The sequence below is a fragment of the Capra hircus genome, chromosome 5 (genome assembly GCF_001704415.2).
Source record: "Capra hircus breed San Clemente chromosome 5, ASM170441v1, whole genome shotgun sequence".
Classification (NCBI taxonomy): Eukaryota; Metazoa; Chordata; class Mammalia; order Artiodactyla; family Bovidae; genus Capra; species Capra hircus.
In genome coordinates this window covers 51,986,472-52,001,268 of record NC_030812.1, presented here as the reverse complement: position 1 = coordinate 52,001,268, position 14,797 = coordinate 51,986,472, and positions in this window count along the sequence as shown.

The window sequence follows — 14,797 nt, the reverse complement described above, 5'->3', positions numbered from 1 at the left end:
GAGCACATGTACATCTAGCCTTTCCTCTAGGCATTCAGGAAATGATTTTCCTAAAGCTGCCTGGACGGTCTGTTTTACAGTGAAATTGGATAGCCTACATTAGCAGGGCTATAATTAGTAGCATTGGTTTTAGTACTATTTCAAGTATTATTCTGTGTCTGTTGTTGATTTGCTAAGTTGCATCTGACTGTGATTTCATGGACTATAGCCCATCAGGCTCCTCAGTCCGTGGGATTTTTCCAGGCATAATACCAGAGTGGGTTGTCCTTTCCTTCTCCAGGGGATCTTCCAGACCTAGGGATCAACCCACGTCTCCTGCACTGCAGATAGATTCTTTACCAGGGAAATCTTTGTTTACCTATTTTGAATTATTTTCACTTTGTGCTTTCCTATTTTACTCAGAGTAGTTTGAAAATCACTAACTTCAGGTGCTTGCGTGGTCTTTATATGCAAGGTTTACAAAACAACTGGTTACTTGACAAAATCTTCATAGTAACTATAAATACAGTTGGTCCTCTATCTCTGTGAGTTTTAGAGTCACTTCAACTAAATTTCTGTGTTTGGTTGAACCTGCAGATGTGAAACCCAGAGCTAGGGAAGATACATTGTATTCAGTGTACTGGGCCACTTTGTGCAAGGGACTTTGGCATCTCTGGACTCACTCCAATATTCTTGCCTGGAAAATCCCATGGACGGAGGAGCCTGGTAGGCTGCAGTCCATGAGGTTGCTATGAGTCAGACACGATTGAGTGACTTCACTTTCACTTTTCACTCTCATGCATTGGAGAAGGAAATGGGAACCCACCCCAGTGTTCTTGCCTGGAGAATCCCAGGGACGGGGGAGCCTGGTGGGCTGCCGTCTATGGGGTCGCACAGAGTCTGACACGACTGAAGCGACTTAGCAGCAGCAGCAGCAAGGGTCTTGTAAATAATACTCTAGGAGATACCAAGGGAGGAATGTTTTATTGTTTTCTAATTGTTTGAGGACAGGAGAGTATTGGAAATATAGTGGCTGTTTAAGGAGAATATAAGTGATGTAATGTTCACCATTATAAGAGCTTGCCTGTCAGCCTGTTCCTCCTGATCTCATAGACACTATATTATCTTCTAGAGATTTCAAGTAGGCAGCATTTATTCAGAATCTCTACCTCCAGTGCCATAAATGCAAAAAGGATTTATGTTTTATTGAGAGCAGGATTAAAGCAATTTAATTGAGTTTGTTATCCTGTGGATGTAAATAGCAGAGATGGTGAGAAGTGAAGATAGAGGAACAAAAGGAAAAAAGAGGAAAGGATACAGAGTTGGGTTTTAGGAAGCTATAAATGAAGGCAACAGTATGAAAGCTGATAGCTTCATTGTATTTGTGAGTCACTCTGTGATGCCTGCCCATATCAAGTTTCTTCAGCTGCTATGATTACCATGGAGAATAAAGAGGAAATTAGGGTGTTACTAAGTTGTCTCTGACCTGTTTATTCCCACTCAGTGATGTGTGGAGGTTGAATCAGTAGGTACCCTGAATTATCATCATTTTAAAATTGAATGGGAAAAGGAAAATGTAAAATATATGAATTAAAATAATATTTTGTAACAGATGTTAGGAAAAGGTTATGGCTGCACAAAATAGTATTTTGCCGGGGATCTAAGTAAAACCTCATAAATAGCTACCCTGCAGTTCTTTCTCTCATTTATGGCTCACATCTAAGCAATCCCTATGGCCAGAAGATTCTCCTTTCTTCAGCATTCATTCACACTGTCATTGCCCTCCAACTCTACATTGCTACACTAATTCCCAGCTGCTATGGCTTCATCTACTCTTCCTTCAAATTTATCTCACTACCTTTAATCTTCTCTTCAAACCATTGTCTGTGTTGCCTCTAATATGCAATGTTGCTCATTAGAATACAAGAGAGTATTTTCATCATAAAGATCGATGATTCTCAAATGCTAGTTTCCATGATATTCACCTAATATTTAGATTCTGGCTTAGACTAATAACTCAAAGTTATATGTTCTATATATAAACAAACTAATGTTTAATTTTTATATTTAAGAACAAATAGGTAAGACCTAGGTAGGAAAAGAGCAGAAAAGAATATTCCAGATATAAAGCATATTCTTTGAAAGAAAATATTTTTTGAAAAATTAGAATTTCAGTATCCTATAATAGATTTACTATCTCTAATCATAATTAGCAAATATCTCATAAAGCATAATATATGTGCATATACATACACATACTGTGGGGTTAGTCCCTCAGGAGTGTCTGACTCTTTGCAACCCCATAGACTATAGCCCACCAGGCTTCTCTGTCCATGGGGATTCTATAGGCAAGAATACCAGAGTGGGTTATCATGCTCTCCTCCAGGGGATTTTCCTAACCCTAGGATTAAACCCAGGTCTCCCACATTGCAGGCAGATTCTCTACCATCTGAGTCACCAGGGAAGCCTATGAATACTGGAGTGGGTAGCCTATCCCTTCTCCAGGGATCTTCTTGACCCAGGAATTGAACTGGAGTCTCCTGCATTGCAGGCAGATTCTTTACCAACTAAGCTACCAGGGAAGCCCCACATACACATATAAAACAAGAAATTGAAATAAATTTAAAATTTTATTTCATGCAGAAAGACTCTATCTGGGAACATCCTGTAAGATGTCATATTTTTCACAAGATTTATCATTATCTGAACTACATTTTACCTTATTTGAAATGGTTATCCTTAAAAAGGAAATCCAACCAGTCCATTCTAAAGGAGATCAGTCCTGGATGTTCTTTGGAAGGACTGATGCTGAAGCTGAAACTCCAATACTTTGGCCACCTGATGCAAAGAGTTGACTCATTGGAAAAGACTCTGATGCTGGGAGGGACTGGGGACAGGAGGAGAAGGGGATGACAGAGGGTGAAATGGCTGGATGGCATCGCCAACTCAATGGACATGAGTTTGAGTGAACTCTGGGAGTTGGTGATAGACAGGGAGGCCTGGCGAGCTGCGATTCATGGGGTTGCAAAGAGTCGGACACGACTGAGTGACTGAACTGAACTGAACTGACTGATCCTTAAAACAATATTAACTGTGATTTCCTCTTTGATGTGACTATACCTGACTAGTAATCTCTGCATAAACAACTATAAAAGTGGGTCAATTATAATTTATGAAATACTTGTTTTCAGATTTAGAGTAAGAACCAGCACAGAACAGTGATCCCTGATAGAAGTGGAACAAATGAGTCAAGTGTTGTGAGTCAATTGCCCATGACTGTATTTCTGCACACATTGACAGCATCGATATTGACTACTTTTGTCCTAATCCTTCTTAAGTACATTTACATAACAAATAGCCTTAGAACAGTGAGATAGCATCTCCCTTCTTGGCAAAGATTAGGCAATTGTTCTCACAAGCTTCATGTAAAAGGCTGGGCTTTGCTAGGCTCATGAGTCTTCACGCGTAACACAAACTAACTGCACGTGTAGCATCTGCCCTGCCTACCTCTGCTTCACACCCATTAAATTTATGAGGTAAAAGGAACTCGCATGAACATAAAATTCATTATATCTGCTTATATTATAATAATTTGTTTTGTCTCTGACCTAGGAGTCTAGCATCTTCTACTGGCAACCATGAAACTATGCCAGGTTAACTGATTAGCTTGCATGTAAGGTGAAGCCCGAGAAGGCGATGGCACCCCACTCCAGTACTCTTGCCTGGAAAACCCCATGGACAGAGGAGCCTGGTGGGCTGCAATCCACGGGGTCGCGAAGAGTCGGGAACGACTGAGCGACTTCACTTTCACTTTTCACTTTCATGCATTGGGGAAGGAAATGGCAACCCACTCCAGTGTTCTTGCCTGGAGAATCCCAGGGACGGGGGAGCCCGGTGCGCTGCCGTCTATGGGGTCGCACAGAGTCAGACACAACTGAAGCGACTTAGCAGCAGCAGCAGCAGCAGGATGAAACCCAAACTCATCAAAGTTTTTGACAGTATGTCAGACCACTGCTCTGGCTCTCTGTCAAAGTCCTGTTCAGAGTATGGTACAAGGAAGGGAAATCCAGAGCATGATGATTTTACCATGAGAGAATTATGTTTAAGTTTGAAGCTCCTGAATCATCTGGGATCTGTGGGATGGAGTAGCAGATAGAAAGAGAATATTCTTTAAAAAGTTCTAGAAATTGACAAATATTAAGCATAAAAATAAGCCAAGTCTACATTCACCTCTCAAAACTCATCCTTAAGCTGTGGTCAGTTTCCCTTCTATGGGCACAAATTTTTTACTACTTATACCTCCCAGGATATGCATTTGCAACTCTGTCCCCTTAGAGGTAAGTATGCATTTCATTCATCTGTGGGCTTTTATTCTAACATTATCAAAATATTATTAATAGATATTAAGTATGAGTACATAATTCTTGACTTTACTCATTGGAATAGAAGTATCTAAGGAATATCAGAATGTTTCTTATATCCCTGAAGTCATTCTATATAGAAAATTACTTACTCAACCTTTGCACCAGTGTAAATGAAGAATGAATAGTACAGATTATTGGGCAGCTTGAAATGAAAGGTAATTAAGAGGACATCAATATTCAAAGTAAATGTGCAGGATTGAAAACCATAATAAATTATGATTTAACTAAAAGAGAGGATTAAGAATCAAGAGAAATGACCTATGCCTCCTCCATGGACTTTCATAGAGTTAAGTAAGTCAAAAAGGAAAAAAAAAACAAATATGATATAATATTACTTATATGTGAAATCTGGAAAAATGGTACAGATGATCTTATTTGCAAAGCAGAAGTAGAGACACAGATGTAGAGAACAAACTTGTGAATACCAAGGGGGGATGAATGTGGAGACTGGGATTGACACATATGCACTACTATGTCCAGCGCTAAAAAAGAAACCTCTGTATAGCACAGGGGACGCTACTCAGTGCCCTGTGATGATCTCACGGGAAGGAAATACAAAAAATAAGGGATATATGTATACACATAACTGAATCACTTTGTTCCACAGCCGAAACCAACACAACTTCGTAAAGCAACTATACTACAACAAAAATTTTTAAAATAGAGAAATAGGAGCACATACTAGGTTAGCAGATAAGGCACTGAAATGCCTTTCTTTACACTCATGGTTTTGATGAAGACAAACTGAAAGGTGAAAACAAACTGCATTTTGAAAAAAAAATTATTATCACAGAAAATGGTTCAGAATTATCTTTTAAAGTAGAAATAGCCATATTCTGTGACTAGCAGTTCCATTCCTGAATAAACACACTGTAAAAATGTACATGTGAACAAAAGATGTGTATAAAAATATTTTTAGAATCAACAACAACTTTAAAAGTAAAAATATATTGGCTTGGCCAGAAAGTTCACTCAGGTAATATCTTGCAGAAAAACTGGAAAGAAATTTCTGGCGAACCCAATACAAGTTTTGTTCAGTGAAAAAGATTCACTCATCGTCACAGATGAACACAAAATTGAACCTTAAATAAAAAAGGCTGTGGTCCATATGATCAGTTTGATTAGTTTTCTGTGACTATTGTTTTCGTTCTGTCGGCCCTCTGATGGATAAGGATAAGAGGCTTATGGAAGCTTCCTGATGGGAGAGACTGACTGTCGGAAACCTATTAGACCATTCAGGTATGACCTAAATCAAATTCCTTATGATTATACAGTGGAAGTGACAAACGGATTCAAGGGATTAGATTTGATAGACAGAGTACCTGAAGATCTATGGACGGAGGCTCATGACATTATACAGGAGGCAGGGATCAAGACCATCTCCAAGAAAAAGAAATGCAAAAAGGCAAGATGGTTGTCTGAGGAGCCCTTACAAATACTTGAGTAAAGAAGAGAAGCTAAAGGCAAAGGAGAAAAGGAAAGATATACCCATTTGAATCCAGAGTTCCAAAGAATAGCAAGAAGAGATTTAAAAAAGCCTTCCTCAGCAATCAATGCAAAGAAATAGAGGAAAACAATAGAATGACAAAGACTAGAGATCTCTTCAAGAAAATTAGAGATACCAAGGGAACATTTCATGCAAAGATGGGGTCAATAAAGGATAGAAATAGTAGGGACCTAGCAGAAGCAGAAGATAATAAGAAGAGGTGGCAAGAATACATAGAAGGACTGTACAAAAAGATCTTAATGACCCCGATAACCATGATGGTGTGATCACTCACCAAGAGCCAGATATCCTGGAATGTGAAGTCAAGTGGGCCTTAGGAAGCATCACTACAAACAAAGCTAGTGGGACTGATGGAATTACAGTAGAGCTACTTCAAATCCTAAAAGTGATGCTGTGAAAGTGGTGCACTCAATATCTCAGTAAATTTGGAAAACTCAGCAGTGGCCACAGGACTGGAAAAGGTCAGTTTTCATTCCAATTCCAAAGAAAGGCAATGCCAAAGAATGCTCAAACTACTACACAATTGCACTCATCTCACACACTAGAAAAGTAATGCTCAAAATTCTCCAAGCCAGTCTTCAACAGTACCTGAACCATGAATTTCCAAATGTTCAAGATGGTTTTGGAAAAGACAGAGGAACCAGAGATCAAATTGCCAACATCCACTGGATCACCAAAAAAGCAAGAGAGTTCCAGAAAAACATCTATTTCTGCATTATTGACTATGCCAAAGCCTTTGACTGTGTGGATCACCATAAACTGGAAAAGTCTTCAAGAGATGGGAATATCAGACCACCTCACCTGCCTCCTGAGAAATCTGTATGCAGGTCAGGAAGCAACAGTTAAAACTGGACATGGAACAACAGACTGGTTCCAAATAGGAAAAGGAGTACATCAAGGCTGTATATTGTCTCCCTGCTTATTTAACTTATATGCAGAATACATCATGTGAAATGCCAGGCTGGATGAAGCACAAGCTGGAATCAAGAATGCTGGGAGAAATATCAACAACCTCAACAACCTCAGATATGTAGATGACACCACTCTATGGCAGAAAGCGAAAAAGAACTAAAGCTTATGAAGAAAATAGGCCAATACACTTTCCAGAAAGAGGAGAGTGAAAAAGTTGGCCTAAAGCTCAACATTCAGAAAACGAACATCGTGGCATCTGGTCCCATCACTTCATGGGAAATAGATGGGGAAACAGTGGAAACAGTGTCAGACTTTATTTTGGGGGAGCTCCAAAATCACTGCAGATGGTGATTGCAGCCATGAAATTAAAAGATGCTTACTCCTTGGAAGAAAAGTTATGACCAACCTAGATAGCATATTCAAAAGCAGAGACATTGCCAACAAAGGTCCATCTAGTCAAGGCTATGGTTTTTCCAGTAGTCATGTATGGATGTGAGAGTTGGACTGTGAAGAAGGCTGAGCGCCGAAGAACTGATGCTTTTGAGTTGTGGTGCTGGAGAAGACTCTTGAGAGTCCCTTGGACTGCAAGGAGATCCAACCAGTCCATTCTGAAGGAGATCAACCCTGGGATTTCTTTGGAAGGAATGATGCTAAAGCTGAAGCTCCAGTATTTTGGCCACCTCATGCGAAGAGTTGACTCATTGGAAAAGACTTTGATGCTGGGAGGGATTGGGGGCAGGAGGAGAAGGGGATGACAGAGGACGAGATGGCTGGATAGCATCACTGACTCAATGGACGTGAGTCTGAGTGAACTCTGGGAGTTGGTGGTGGACAGGGAGGCCTGGCGTGCTGTGATTCATGGGGTCGCAAAGAGTCGGACACGACTGAGTGACTGAATTGAACTTAAGTGAAAGTACAGTTAAAACTCTAAGTAGCTTTATGCGGGGGAGGTTGGGAGATATCTAGCCATTGAGATGGTATATTTTTGTCATGTTTTATCCAACCCAGAGTTGGAACAAACGTCAAAATAAAAATCTAAGTTTTTTTGAAATCAGCTAGGTATAAGTAAATGTTCTACCTACATGCTCTGAAAAATCAGAATAGAGGAAGTCTATTTTTCATTTAAACAGTTTTTTTCAGTGTTAAAATTTTTTTCAATATTAAAATACTTCTGGACATAATTAGCACTGAATTTGTGCTCAAATACTACCTTACTAAAAAATGGATAAAGTAAATGAACAAGCTATGTATACACTGGCCAACAGGAGTCACAAGACCTTGTTACCCTGAGAGAAGGGTTTCCCTTCTTTCAGAGAGAGAGAGCCCAAGCTGAGTGTGGGGCTCTTATTGATCTGAGGACACAGATCAGCACTAGGAGAGACTCAGGAAGCTGGAATTTGTAGGTAGTGCACTGCAGAGAAGGAAGCCACATCAGTGAAGAACTCTGCACAGGGAACACCTAAGTCTTCAGATGCTAAATTACTCTGGGTTGGTTGATTGGTTGATACTCTACAAACTAGGAAAAGAGCAAGTAGTTATAAAAGGAAAATTTTCTACAGCTCATCAATACCTAGGAGACATCTGCGTACTGATCAGAATGGACAGAGTGAAAGGTTTAATATTCAGATGGACAGAAAGCAAAGGTTATAATATTCAAAAAAGTAATCAATATAATCTTTTGTGTTAACAGAATAAAAGAGAAAAATCATATGATTATATCAACATGCAGAACAAGCATCTCATCCAAAGTCAATACCTACTCATGAGAAATTTTCTCAAGCTGATGAAGAGCAAATAAGAAAATAAAATTCAGCTAAAATTATACCTAAGGGTGAAACATAAAACACTTTTTAAGATCAGAAACAAGACAAGATATTCATTTTGACCACTTCTAGACAACACTGTACTGAAATTCCTAAAAAAGACAATGATTTGAGAAAAGGCAGCACTATACGGAAAGTCGGAGAGCTGCTAGAGCTAATGAATGGATTTAGCCATAGGTCTATAAAACAGCAACAAATATTGGAAAATAATTTTATAAAAATAAATACCAATTTCAATATCATCAGAAATATTTTTAAATGTATGTAGAAACTTAGTTAATGAAATATATGCAAGATATGTACACTGAAAATAATACAACATTGCTGACAGAATAAAGAAGCCCTAAATGTATTAAAAGCAATTCCATGTTTAAGAAATGAAGCATTCAAAATTAAGATGTCAACACATTTATGGTACTATCCTCAAATTGATCTATAAATTTAATGCAATCTCAATAAAAGTCCTACCAGTTTTATTTTCTTGTAAAAATTAACAAGCTGATTTTAAAATGTATATGGAAATACAAAGTACCTAGAAGGTTACAATGATGTTGGAAAAAGGAACAACGTAGGAAAATATTTGTCTGATTTCCAAACTTACTATAAAGGCAATAATCAAGATATTGTATCTTTGGCATACAGATACATACAAATCAGTGAAACAGAATAGCGAGTTCAGAAACAGACCCATGCAAGCTTAGTTCCTTTTTAACAAACACACCAAGGTGCTTCAAGGAGAGGAAAGAACAGTCTTTGTATCAGATAGGCTAAAACAATTAGCTATTGGTAGGGAAAAAGAAAACAGAATCTTAAGTTTTAACAAACACAAAACGTCTTAAAATTGCTCACAGATCTACATGTTAAAATAACTATAAAAGATATTGAAAAATAACATGGGAAGAATTTTCATGGCTTTAGATTTCTTAGATTTCACAGATTTCTTAGACAAGATAAAAAGGCAAATTAAAAAAAAAGACAAAATTGATAAGTCAAATTTAAATATTTAGCAATTCTGTTTTTCAATGAGACTTTTATAAAAGTGAAAAGGCAATCATCAGATTAGATAAAATATTCAAATACATATATCAACAATGGACTAATATCCTTAATATATTAAGACCTTCTATAAACTCAGTCTCAATTAAAAAAAAACCCCAAAACAAATGGGCAAAATGTTTGAAATAACACTCCACAAGAGAAAACATACAACTAGCCAATAAGCAAGTGAAGCTATGCTCAGTACAATTAGTCACTGGAGAAATGCAAATTAAAACTTCAACCAAATACAAATCCACTAAAATGGCTAAATTTAAGTGATGGACAATAGTAAGTTTTGGCAAGGTTGTGGATGGGTCAACTAAATCACCTTAGAAAAGTTTGCTAGTGTTCTGCATAAAGAAACATCTGCTAGTATTTTATAAAGTTAAGTACCCACTTAATGTATGACCCAGCAATATCATGTCTTACCATTTAGCCAACAGAAATGAAATCATGTACTGACAGAAACGCTTCTGTATGAATGTGCATGGCAGCTTTATTTAAATGTGTGCTCAGTTGCTTAGTCATGTCCAACTCTCCGTGCCCCCATGGACTGTAGTGCACTAGGTTCCTCGGTCCATGGGATTTCTTGGGCAAGAATACTGGAGTGGGTTGCCATTTCCTCCTCCTGGGGATCTTCCTGACCCAGGGATCTACCTAAGCACTCAGGAAGAGTGAATATGCATATAATGATACCTCCTTGCAGTAGAATACTACTAAACATAAAAAAATAAACAAACTGTTGATATGTGTAATAGTCAGAATAAACCTGAAATTCTCAAACAAACTAACAAATAATGACAAAGAACAGATTATTGCCTGAAGCTGTCTGACTGCAAAGGAACTCAAAGGGTAGTTTGGCACATAATGGAAATATTTTACCTCTTGAGACTGAATGCTATTTGGGAGTATGCTTCTGTTAAAACAAATCAAACTTTATACTAATAACCGCATTTTAAATAAATTATAACAAGTGTATTTGAAAAATAAAATTCAACTCCACCTAGAAATTTTCAAAAACTGAACTCTTTAAACCATAATTTAATTTTCATGGAGTATACATTAAAACTGGAATGGGATAATGGTTTTCATCACAAACACTTGTGACTATATTTTAGCATAAATGGTACAAATGATAAATATGAAATCATATATTTACACACTTGTCAAAAGCAACTTATATTGAACTTGGTTACAGAAGCTTTATTCATAATTTTGCCTATTTGTTTTTATGCTATATTTGTTTTTTGCTATTTTTTTAAGAATAAAAAGTCACAGAGAAACAATGAATATTATAACTGTAATGCAAAATAAAAAAAAAAAAAGTTCAACTAGTGATCCCTAATAGCTCAGTTATTAAAGAATCTGCCTGCAATGCAAGAGACCAGGGTTCGATTCCTGGGTCAGGAAGTTCCCCTGGAAAAGTAAATGGCAACCCACTCCAATATTCTTACCTGGAGAATCTCACTGACAGAGGAGCCTGGAAGGCTACAGTCCATGAGTTGCAAGAGTCAGACACACTTAGCAACTAAACCACCAGAGGGCTATAAGCATTAGTTTCCAGAAGAGACACTGAGCAACAATGTGAGCAAAAAGAAGGTGACAGATTTGATCCAGTCTAGTCTCTGAAAGGACTGTTACATCTTAGCAAATTATAAAATAAGCCTGCTTACCTGGATGGAGGAAAGTACCTTTCAAAAGTATACATAAATAACGAGCACTGGGGATAAAGATGTGAAAAGAATTCAGTTTCCAATTAGTATAAACATTATATAAGTTTATATAAATTATTTACATGAATTTATATTTTAAATATAAAATATCTTTACACAGTAAACAAATGGTTGTTTTAAAGCCCTAACTAAATGAATTTATTTTAATCTTTATCTGAATTTGAAAACCACATTTCAAAATCTACATTTGATTTGATGAAAGAGTGGATTTGCATATACTTGTTGACTTGATGTCTCTTTTAATTTATTCAGTTCAGTTCAGTTCAGTGGCTCAGTCATGTCCGACTCTTTGCAACCTCATAATCGCAGCAAGTCAGGTCTCCCTGTCCATCACCACCTCCCAGAGTTCACTCAAACTCATGTCCATCGAGTCGGTGATGCCATCCAGCCATCTCATCCTCTGTCGTCCTTTTCTCCTCCTGCCCCCAATCTCTCCCAGCATCAGCGTCTTTTCCAATGAGTCAACTGTACACATGAGGTGGCCTAAAGTATTGGAGTTTCAGCTTTAGCATCACTCCTTCCAAAGTATACCCAGACTGATCTCATTTAGAATGGACTGGTTGGATCTCCTTGCAGTCCAAGGGACTCTCAAGAGTTTTCTCCAAAACCACAGTTCAAAAGCATCAATTCTTCTGTGCTCAGCTTTGTTCACAGTCTAACACTCACATCCATACATGATCACAGGAAAAATCATAGCCTTGTCTAGATGGACCTTTGTTGGCAAAGTAACGTCTCTGCTTTTGAATATGCTATCTAGGTTGGTCATAACTTTCCTTCCAAGGAGTAAGCGTCTTTTAATTTCATGGCTGCAGTCACCATCTGCAGTGATTTTGGAGCCCCCCCCAAATAAAAGTCTGACACTGTTTCCACTGTTTCCCCTTCTATTTCCCATGAAGTAATGGGACTAGATGCCATGATCTTGGTTTCTGAATGTTGAGCTTTAAACCAACATTTTTACTCTCCTCTTTCACTTTCATCAAGAGGCTTTTTAGTTCCTCTTCACTTTCTGCCATAAGGGTGGTGTCATCTGCATATCTGAGGTGATTGATATTTCTCCCAGAAATCTTGATTCCAGCTTGTGTTTCTTCCAGCCCATCATTTCTCATGATGTACTCTGCATATAAGTTAAATAAGCAGGGTGACAATATACAGCCTTGACGTGCTCCTTTTCCTATTTGGAACCAGTCTTTTGTTCCATGTCCAGTTCTAACTGTTGCTTCCTGACCTGCATACAGGTTTCTCAAGAGGCAAGTCAGGTGGTCTGGTATTCCCATCTCTTTGAGAATTTTCCACAGTTTCTTGTGATCCACACAGTCAAAGGCTTTGGCATAATCAATAAAGCAGAAATAGACATTTTTCTGGAACTCTCTTGCTTTTTCCATGATCCAGCGAATGTTGGCAATTTGATATCTGGTTCCTCTGCCTTTTCTAAAACCAGCTTGAACATCTGGAAGTTCACAGTTCATGTATTGCTGAAGCCTGGCTTGGAGAATTTTGAGCATTACTTTACTAACATGTGAGATGAGTGCAACTGTGCAATAGTTTGAGCATTCTTTAGCATTACCTTTCTTTGGCACTGGAATGAAAACTGACCTTTTCCAGTCCTGTGGCCACTGCTGAGTTTTCCAGATTTGCTGGCATATTGAGTGAAGCACTTTCACAGCATCATCTTTCAGGATTTGAACTAGCTCAACTGGAATTTCATCACCTCCACTAGTGATCACTTTGTTCATAGTGATGCTTTCTAAGGCCCACTTGATTTCACATTTCAGGATGTTTGGCTCTAGGTGAGTGATCACACCATTGTGATTATCTGGGTGGTAAAGATCTTTTTTGTACAGTTCTTCTGTGTATTCTTGCCACCTCTTCTTAATATCTTCTGCTTCTGTTAGGTCCATACAGTTTCTGTCCTTTAACAAGCCCATCTTTGCATGAAATGTTCCCTTGGTAGCTCTAATTTTCTTGAAGAGATCTCTAGTCTTTCCCATTCTATTGTTTTCCTCTATTTCTTTGCATTGATCGCTGAGGAAGGCTTTTTTATCTCTCCTTGCTATTCTTTGGGACTCTGCATTCAGATGTGTATATCTTTTCTTTCCTCCTTTGCTTTTCACTTCTTTTCTTTTCACAGCTGTTTGTAAGGCTTCCTCAAACAGCCATTTTGCTTTTTTGCCTTTCTTTTCCATGGGGATGGTCTTGATCCCTGTCTCCTGTACAATGTTTTGAACCTCTGTCCATAGTTCATCAGGCACTCTATCAGATCTAGTCCCTTAAATCTATTTCACACTTCCACTGTGTAGTCATACGAATTTGATTTAGGTTATACCTGAATGGTCTAGTGGTTGTCCCTACTTTTTTCAATGTAAGTCTGAATTTTGCAATAAGGAGTTCATGATCTGAAACACAGTCAGCTCCCAGTCTTATTTTTGCTGACTATATAGAGCTTCTCCACCTTTGGCTGCAATGAATATAATCAATCTGATTTCCGTGTTGACCATCTGGTGATGTCCATGTGTAGCATCTTCTCTTGTGTTGGTGGAAGAGGGTGTTTTCTATGACCAGTGCGTTTTCTTGGCAAAACTCTTAGCCTTTGCCCTGCTTCATTCCGTACTCCAAGGCCAAATTTGCCTGGTACTCCAGGTGTTTCTTGACTTCCTACTTTCTCATTCAAGTCCCCTATAATGAAAAGGACATCGTTTTTGGGTGTTAGTTCTAAAAGGTCTTGTAGGTCTTTATAGAACCGTTCAACTTCAGCTTCTTCAGCATTACTAGTTATTACGTTTAAATTATATGTGATGGCAAGTTCAGTTCAGTCACTCAGTCGTGTCTGCTTATTTGCAGCCCCAGGGACTGCAGCATGCCAGGACTGTGTGACCTCATGGACTGTGATGACGAAGGCAACAAATAAAATAGAAAGAATCAGACCAAAATAATTATAAATAAAGAATGGATACAGAATACAAATAAATGCAGGGTTTTTTTTAAACTGGTTTTCCCCACTAACCATGAGGTAGCCATAGTTTCCTGTGACATTCTGAAACCAGCTTGCAGAGCAAATAGAGCACTGCAAAATGTGAAACCTGCATGCACATTAGGGTGATAGTTGTCAGCATGTTACAGCACAGTGCAATAAGGTTCCATTTGTTCTACAGCTTTTGCTCTATAAAATGGCACTTAAACCCTCTTGGAAGCATTGATTTACATGCTACTGTATTTAACATTATACTGATGAATTTTGAGGACAAAAATATTTGAGTTAACTAAGCAAACTGCTCTGCAACTAAGTCCCCTAGGACATTTGTTAAAATAAAAAAGGATGGCATCTATTTATCTATCCATGCTTTCTTTTCTTATTTAAAATTGGAAAGCACTATAAAGTGAAGA